Here is an 8,296-nt window from a genome sequence, read left to right as displayed (position 1 = left end):
CATAAGTTTCAGATCAGTGTCTCTATAGATAAGATATTGATCTTTAGTATTTTTTAAATACTTAAGGATTGCCTTCGCAACCTTCCAATGGTTCTCACTTAGATCAGACTGGTACCTACTCACTATCTCCAGTGAATAAGCCACATCCAGTCTCATACACATCATGGCATACATGATAGATCCCACTAATGAAGCATATGGTATTCTACTCACACTCTCTCTCCTCAGGGGTTGTCGGACAATCTTTCTTGGAGAGAGTAATTCCATGACCTATTGGAAGATAGCCTCTCTTAAAATTATTCATGTTGAACCGCTTCAACATGGTATCGATTTACGTGGATTGGGATAATCCAAGCAACTTTCTAGATCTATCCCTATAGATCTTCATCCCTAAGATACTGGATGATTCTCCTAAATCTTTCATGGAGAACTGTGATGATAACCACAGCTTCACACTCTGCAAAGTCAGAATGTTATTTTCTAGTAACAGCATGTCATCCACATACAGTACAAAAAAAATGACAATAAAATCAGTAGTCCATTTGTAGATGCAAGGCTCTTCTCCATTTCTAATGAAGTCATATGTTTTGATCACCATATCAAAATGTATGTTCCAACTCCTAGACGCCTGCTTAGGTCCATAAATAGACCTATTTAACTTGCACACTTTCAACTCATCTGTGGATGTGAACCCTTCAAACTATATCATATACACCTCTTCTTCTAGCTCTCCATTAAAAAAAATAGTTTTAACATCTATTTGCCAGATTTCATAATCTAAGTATGCAGCGATAGCAAGTATTGTTGAAAAATATAGGTGATTTTATGCATGTATTTTAAAATTTTTTGAAATAAAATATAGCAAAAAATATCTAGATTAATCATGTTAACCTAATATGCATATGATTTAATCATCAAATCATTATACTCTAGGATCTATGACATGATATGTTGCACATAAAATTTGAAAAACATAGAGGATAAAATCTGCATGCATGGATGTAAGCAGTAGATCAAATCTATAACTAATCTGAGTTTAGAATTCAATACCTGAGTGTGGATCGATGATCGTCACTGCTGAGAGATATGATAAAGATGATCCTCATAGGTTGCTCATAGTCGTACACATATCCGACCTGTACGGAAGGTCCACTCGAAGCTTCGATCTGATCGATCTTCTCGAGAATGCTAGTTTGCATGAAGACCATCTTCTTGACTGATCTGAATCCTTTCTTCAAATCTCTTAAACCTTTCAAAGGTTGAAGATGAACATCTAAAGGAGATGAGGATGTGAAAGAAAGATGGAGAAGAAATAATTTTTTCTCTTATTTTTCAATCTTCCCAAACCCTTGGTCCAAACCCTTGGATTTTTTGATCTTGCACTCACCCAAAGAGAGAGGACTCTCCTCTCTTTTTTCTCATGCCATGAACCACACCAAAACCCCTTCACCATGGAGAACTCTTTCTCTTCTATCTCACATGCACAAAACAAAAAATAGATCCCTTTTATTTTAGCATGTAAGGAGCAAGGGTGTTAAGAGTCCTAGGGATGTTGGACTCTATCAAGTTGTCGCCTCCTCTCACAAATCCACCATCCAAAAAATATGGGATGCCCCTTCTCATATTGTTTCATGGTAAATCAGTTCTCCAACTGATTTTCCATGATAAAAAATTCTTTTTTTTGGTTTCACAAAAGAAAAGAATAAAAGAAGTGGGCACAAGGTCTTATAGATAATGTCAAACATTATCCATATGGTTACCAATTCAAATCATATTTGAACATACCATAAAAATCAGATTATTTCCCATATTTGGATGTGAAAAAGGTAGGGTAGAGGACTCTTTTGTGTGAAGAAATCTCATGCAAAAACTTATTTTAGCATGGAGAAAATTGGCGTCAAAAGTTGTGGCGCAAGGGAAGGAGTCCAACACTTCATAGACTCTTAATTTCCTTATTTGACTCCAAACCAAATCACATCTGGTTTAGTTCAAATAAATAGATGAAACTCAATCTAATTAGATTTATAATTTTTTAATCAAATTAAAAATTAATTGAACCAAAATTTTGATCAAATCAGGGATAATTCTCCCTCAATGATTAGGTCATCTCAAAACCTAATCGAATCAAACTTAATTGAATCTAATTCAATTAGATTTTATTTAATCCTCTTTGCTCAATCAAATTGAGCTAATCAGCAATCTAATTATCAATTAATCTTCTATTAATTCACTAACACTCAGTGAATAAATTTATTATAATTTTTGCATAAGATTAACCATCAATCAAATTGACGATTAAGTCCTTGAACGATTCTCAATCATTGATCAGCCAAATGATCAGTCAAAAATTTTTTTTTTAGTGTGATCCCATAGGTTTGAATCTAAATCGATAAGATCAAAATAAATATTTGAACCAATTGATGTAACCATCTAGCAATGAAACCTGACGTCTGAATAGGTCGAATGAGGGCGAAGTAACATTCAAGAACCTACTAGCATATGGTTGTCGTATAATTCATCTCTTTGACCCTAATGCCCAAGGAGATCTAGGTATTAACTGTCAAACTCAGATAAGTCATTCACATTATATTTCAATATTTCAAATCCATCACATGAATTATCTGAGCCTAGGTTTTGCTAAATTAAAATACATTGATACATTAACTCCTACTAGTTTGGAGGGGTCAATCTCATCTTGACTCACGCACCGACTTGACAAGTACTTGACTGCACCCAAAAATCTTCCATCACTGAATTATAAATTTAGATAGTCTGACATCAAAATATAGTGAGTTTCTTACAAGTCACCGTGGTGATCTCAAATCGGAGGGATACTTATATCTATATCCTTCGCGAGCTACTCTTAACAGCAGAGTGCTCCACAGTTGGTCACATTCAATGAGTTGTACTTTTATATCTCATTTGTATGTCATACCAGTATCTCCATGCCATTTGATTATGCAGATAACCAACACATATGACACTCAACGACCTACACTTGATATTGCTATTATCCTAGTAATAGCATATCATTTGATCGTGAACTAGTTTAAGGACTACACGATAAATCCTTCTTTATCAATCAAAGTAGTCCTAAGGACTTCATCATAACATAGGAGTTTGTTAAAAAATATAATCTTATGATGAAAAAAATCAAATAATTTTTATTATTAATTAATTCATATACATTTATAATTAGCACAATCATCAAATGATTGGCTTTAGGATATAATTCTCAATAACTCCCATTTGGACTAAAGCCAATCAGTATAGTATCATATACCCATCTTCGATTTATCATCTCAAAACTCCTAGATATCGAGGCTTTAGTAAATGAGTTTGTCAGATTCTCCTTTCATCGATCTTCTAAAGTTTGACATCACATTTATCCATGATTTTTCGAATAAGATGGTAGTGATGCAAAATACTTAGTAAGCTAATGGGACTTCGGCTCCTTGACATGAGCTATGGCATCGGTGCTATACAATATAGCAAGACTATCATTTGAGAGTGCCACTCTTAGCTTGCCAGTGAACCAATACAATCACATAGCTTCCTTGCAAGCATCGAATGCTGCAATGCATTCAGCCTTGCAATCGAATTGGCTATATTGCTCTGCTTGAAACTTTTTCAGTAGATTGCTCCATTATTTAGGGTAAGGATTTCTTCCAACACGTTCTTGCTATTATTATATCCAACTAAAAACTGATGTCTTACTCCACAAGTGATGTGTAGTCGTTGATAGCACCAAAATAACTCTACTCACTACGTAGGTAGGATGAGTCGAGATCGTATCCTCAGGGACTTTGGACTAAGTTGAGATTACAAAATAAAAGAAAGAAGTATTGTTTTGATTTAGAAAATAAATTATCTTAAAATTGATGTAATTAGAAAATAAAGAGCTCAGAAGTTTTGAATTAATTTGCACTAGCAAAGTTGTATCTCTTTTTTTAATTAAATAGATGTAATTAATCTTAAGAAAAATACCTATCTTTCCTCGGCACACCCCATACCCGTAGATCACGACGTGTCTCCAAAAAGTACTAGGTAAACAACTTCTTTTCCTCGACACGCCCCATATCCGTAGATCACGGTGCGTCTCCGAAAAGTAAAAGTTATTCCTAATATTAATCTAACAGGAAAGCATAAATAAAAGCATATGAAAGAGAGCAAATAAAGAACTCATGATGATTTAAATAAAAAGCATAATCTTTATTGCATATAAAGAAATACAAGAAAGTTTAGAACAATAAACCATCTCTGTGTCGTTACAAAATTTTTTCTCCACTCTCGAGATTGCTTAGTCTAGCTGCTCATGAAGTAGTCCCTTTCTATTCCTCTATGCAAGGCTCTAGAAGAATTTCTGGGCTCTCCCTCCAATGGGAGTACAAAAGCTTTTTTATAAGTGTTAGGAGGGAGGACTTTTACATGGTTTTCTGATGTGGGACTAAAGAAAATACTAATGACTAAAAAATGGATGGATGAGATGAAAAGATCACAAGCAGATAAAGAAAATACAAATTTTTTCTCTTGAAGCATTTCTAAACATATATTTCCTTCCATCTATTCATCTGTCCCCACGAACCCCACGCGCCCGCTTCACGTCCGCCCCGCGCCCGTGCTCACGCCTGCCTCGCATCCACCCCGATCCCGCGCTCACGCCAACGCGCGCCCGCACACGCCGCGTGAACACTGCCGCGTGAACACTCCTTTTTTATTCCAAAAAGAAACTTTTGTTTCTTCACAATGACGTCTATATCCTTTTGGATTTCCTGCATAGTATCTTCATTTTCTATAATACCATATGCATCCTTCTTTTATTTTAATTTTATTTTAAGTCTAATTTTTTTCAAACTTGAGTCTTTTTTATCTATAAATCAGACTCTTTATATCGACGATTATCTTTTCTGTAAAACATAAAAAAAAGTATCAAATTCTTAATAAATAAAATAAATTAAATATAATTTTCTACTTTAAATGACTTAAATTAAGTGTTTATCACACCCCCCAACTTGAATTTTGCTCGTCCTCGAGTAAAATAGATATATCAGCATTGTATACCGACTCGATCTTGAATCAATTAGGTTAGGCATCCCAAAAGGTAGATGATGCCTAATCAGACCATTAAAGAGATACTTCATTGGATTATCAATTTGACCCAACTAGTGACTGAGTATTAATTAAAAAAATTTTAAGAGCTTTTCTATCATCAACTTTCCACTTTACTCTTTAAATCCTCTAACTTAATGTGAGAGGGGTTTATTATCTTCTTGCAATTTAGTCTCCTTATTATCTATTTTTTTTTCTTTAACATTGCCCACCTTTTTACGCAAACCACAACACTTACTTAGGCGAAGGGGCCCGGTTACTCAGTACGAAACCAATATTTTTTTTTTTTAATAAAAAGAATATTTTAAGGAGAATTTTTGCATACCTCGACCTTTCCACCCAATCTCTCATAAAGCAGATTCTTTATTGAGATCAGTAAGAAGAGGGTTGTAGAATCACTCCTAAAATTTGGTCTTGTCTAAACCCTACCATTATTGGATTTTCTTAATAATTATTTTCTCAGTATCTCTAAAATTATCTTGACCGTTAATCATTCATTTATTAGGATGCCTAATTGACTCTTAATCAAAATAAAATTCAGATACACAAAACTAATTATTTCTGACCATACTCAAGGATTTGATTAATTTTCATTTTCTTCCCCCCAACTTAATCTACATTGTCCTCAATGGAGTAGGAAAGCAAAGAAAATAAAAGGAGAGAGTGCACCTAGGATAATTTTGCTTTGAAAGTTGAAGATAGCTTCATTGATTAATAGGCTCTTGTTCTAAATTTCTGTAGCTGCAATAAAGCAAAAAAAAATATGAAATCATTGGGTTGCCTTCCAACAAGTGTTAAATTTTACGTCTTCAGCCAGACGTCAAGTTTATTAACAGACTCTTCCATACAGAGTGGTCCTTTATAAAAAAAAAATGAAGATCAGTTAAAACAAAATAAAAGAAATTTGGATGACCTCCCAAAAAGCGCTAAGTTTAACGTCTTCAGCCAGACGTCATATGCAATAAAACCAAAAAAAAGTGGGCAATGGCTCATACTTGATTGTCCATGGAGGAGTGGTTTTATCGTGTGGTGTATCCAACAAGGTGTTAACTTCTTTCATATATCCCTCGAAGTTATACACTCCAAAGTGAGCCAAGCAAGTATCTAAGGGGTCTGGTGCTAGAATTATGGGTGTTGCATCTTCTATAATGTCTTCTAGTGTATCTACTTCGAAGCAACTATCCATTGATGGTCCTTGGGAAGCACCAAACACATTCAGTCTCAGTTTCTTATTCCCAAATGATACGTCCATGACTCCTATCCTACAATTAATGCATACATTTGCCGTAGCTAGGAAGGGTCGTCCTAAGATGATGGAAATTTATCTTGGGTTGCCACTTAGTTCCATGTTGAGAACCAAAAAATCAACTGGAAAGTAAAACTCATCTACCTTGACCAAGACATCCTCAAGCATTCTACGTGGTTCCTTAATTGGTCTGTCGGCTAACTGCAGTGTGACTGATGTGGGTTTCAGTTCTTCGAATCCAAAAAGTTCATACACTGAACTAGGTAAGAGATTCACACTTGCCCCTAAGTCCAGAAGAGCTTTTTCAATGTGATAATCTCCTATAACACAGAAAATGATGGGGGCTCCTGGGTCCTTAAGCTTTGGAGGAGTGGCATGCTGGAAGACAGAACTAGCCTGTTCAGTGAGGCATACTTTCTTTGGGATTTGTGATCTAGATTTATGTTTTTGGGTGCACAAATCCTTCAAAAATTTGGCATAAGCAGAGACCTGTTTGATTGCATCTAGAAGGGGAAGATTAATTTGGACTTGCTTAAACAATTCCAACATCTTATTGAGTTTTCCTCCCTTCTTATCTGCAAGAATAGGAGCTTTCAGGGCATCCAGAAATGGGGCTTTAGGCAAGTAAGATGGTTCCGGTGCAGTTGGTTCCTTCTCTATTTTCAGGTCCTCCTTATTCTTGGGTGATTTGGCTTCGATTAGAAGTTTAGGGTCGGTCTCATTGCTTTTACTAGTGTGTTCAATGACCTTCCCACTTCTCAGAGTCATGATTGATTTGTCATGTTTAGAAAAAACTTCTGGGGTATTAGAGCTCTCAATCACAAATTGCCCTCTTGGGTTGCTCTCGGGTTGGCTAGGTAATTTTTTTCCTTCCCTCCTACTGAATGCAGTCGCTAGTTGACCTATTTGGGTCTCTAGCTTAGCAATGGATTGTGTGTAGGAGTTAAGGATCTGAGTGTTGACTTCTAATCGTTCTAGTACTTTCAGAACTTTTTTCTCAAAAGCTGAACTATGACCAGTAGTAGACGGTTGAGAAATATTTTAAAATTGATGGTATGGTCCATGCCTATATGTTGGGTCCTGATATTAAGGTCGAGGTGTGGCAGGATCAACCATTGATTGTGGTCTCTAGGAAAAATTTGGATGGTTTCTCCAGCCGGGGTTATAAGTGTTCGAATAAAGATCATTTTCTGGTCTGCGAGCTTGTTGGACTTGAGCTTGCTGAACCTGCTCGTGCACAAACTCAGGAAATTGAGGTGCGGCTGGGCATTCACTAACAAAATAGTTCGGACTTGCACACAATACACAAACTTCTTGGATTGGGTTAGGTGGAATCGGGGATTGTCCAGTATTTAGAAGACGGTCTAATTTTTGGGACAGTTCATCTACCTTACTGTGGATATCCATGACGTTTCCAATCTGATAAATTTTACTTCTTTTTTGTTGAAGCATGGGTTATTCTCTAGAAGTGGCAGACATATGATGTAGGGAATTCTCACTGAGTGTTTCAAAGAGCTGTCAGGCTTCATCCTCACTCTTTAGCATGAATGTCCCACCACATGATGCATCAACCATTTGTCGGTGTTTCTCCGATAGACCATCATAAAAACACTGACAAAGTTGCCATTTAGGAACAGCATGGTGTGGACATTTACGAATGAGGTCCCTTAACCTTTCCCATGTCTCATGAAAAAGTTCACCCTCCAATTGGGAAAAACTGGTGATAGCTTTTCTAATTTGATTTGTTTTTTTGATTGGAAAGTATTTTTTTAGAAATTCTCTCTGAAGCTGATCCCAAGTTGAAATGGTTATAGAGTCTAAGGAGTTTAACCAATGTTTGGCTTTGTCCTTAAGTGAGAAAGGGAACAGTTTCAACCTAAGGGCATCATCTGAGAAGTTTTGGATTTTTACTGTGGTACAAATTTCAAAAAATTCATCCAA

General features: G+C 35.9%; 1 non-coding gene across 1 annotated transcript; it reads left to right on the top strand.

Moving 5' to 3' along the window:
* Positions 1-7,988: 7,988 nt before the first annotated feature.
* On the top strand, positions 7,989-8,094 carry LOC140853066 (small nucleolar RNA R71). The gene has a single exon (XR_012136144.1). It is a non-coding gene; the product is annotated as a small nucleolar RNA R71 (small nucleolar RNA).
* The last annotated feature ends 202 nt before the right edge of the window (positions 8,095-8,296 follow it).

Source organism: Elaeis guineensis, chromosome 12, assembly GCF_000442705.2.
Source record: "Elaeis guineensis isolate ETL-2024a chromosome 12, EG11, whole genome shotgun sequence".
NCBI lineage: Eukaryota > Viridiplantae > Streptophyta > Magnoliopsida > Arecales > Arecaceae > Elaeis > Elaeis guineensis.
The sequence above is the reverse complement of the archived record's forward strand: the minus strand, read 5'-3'. Positions and strand labels throughout refer to the sequence as shown.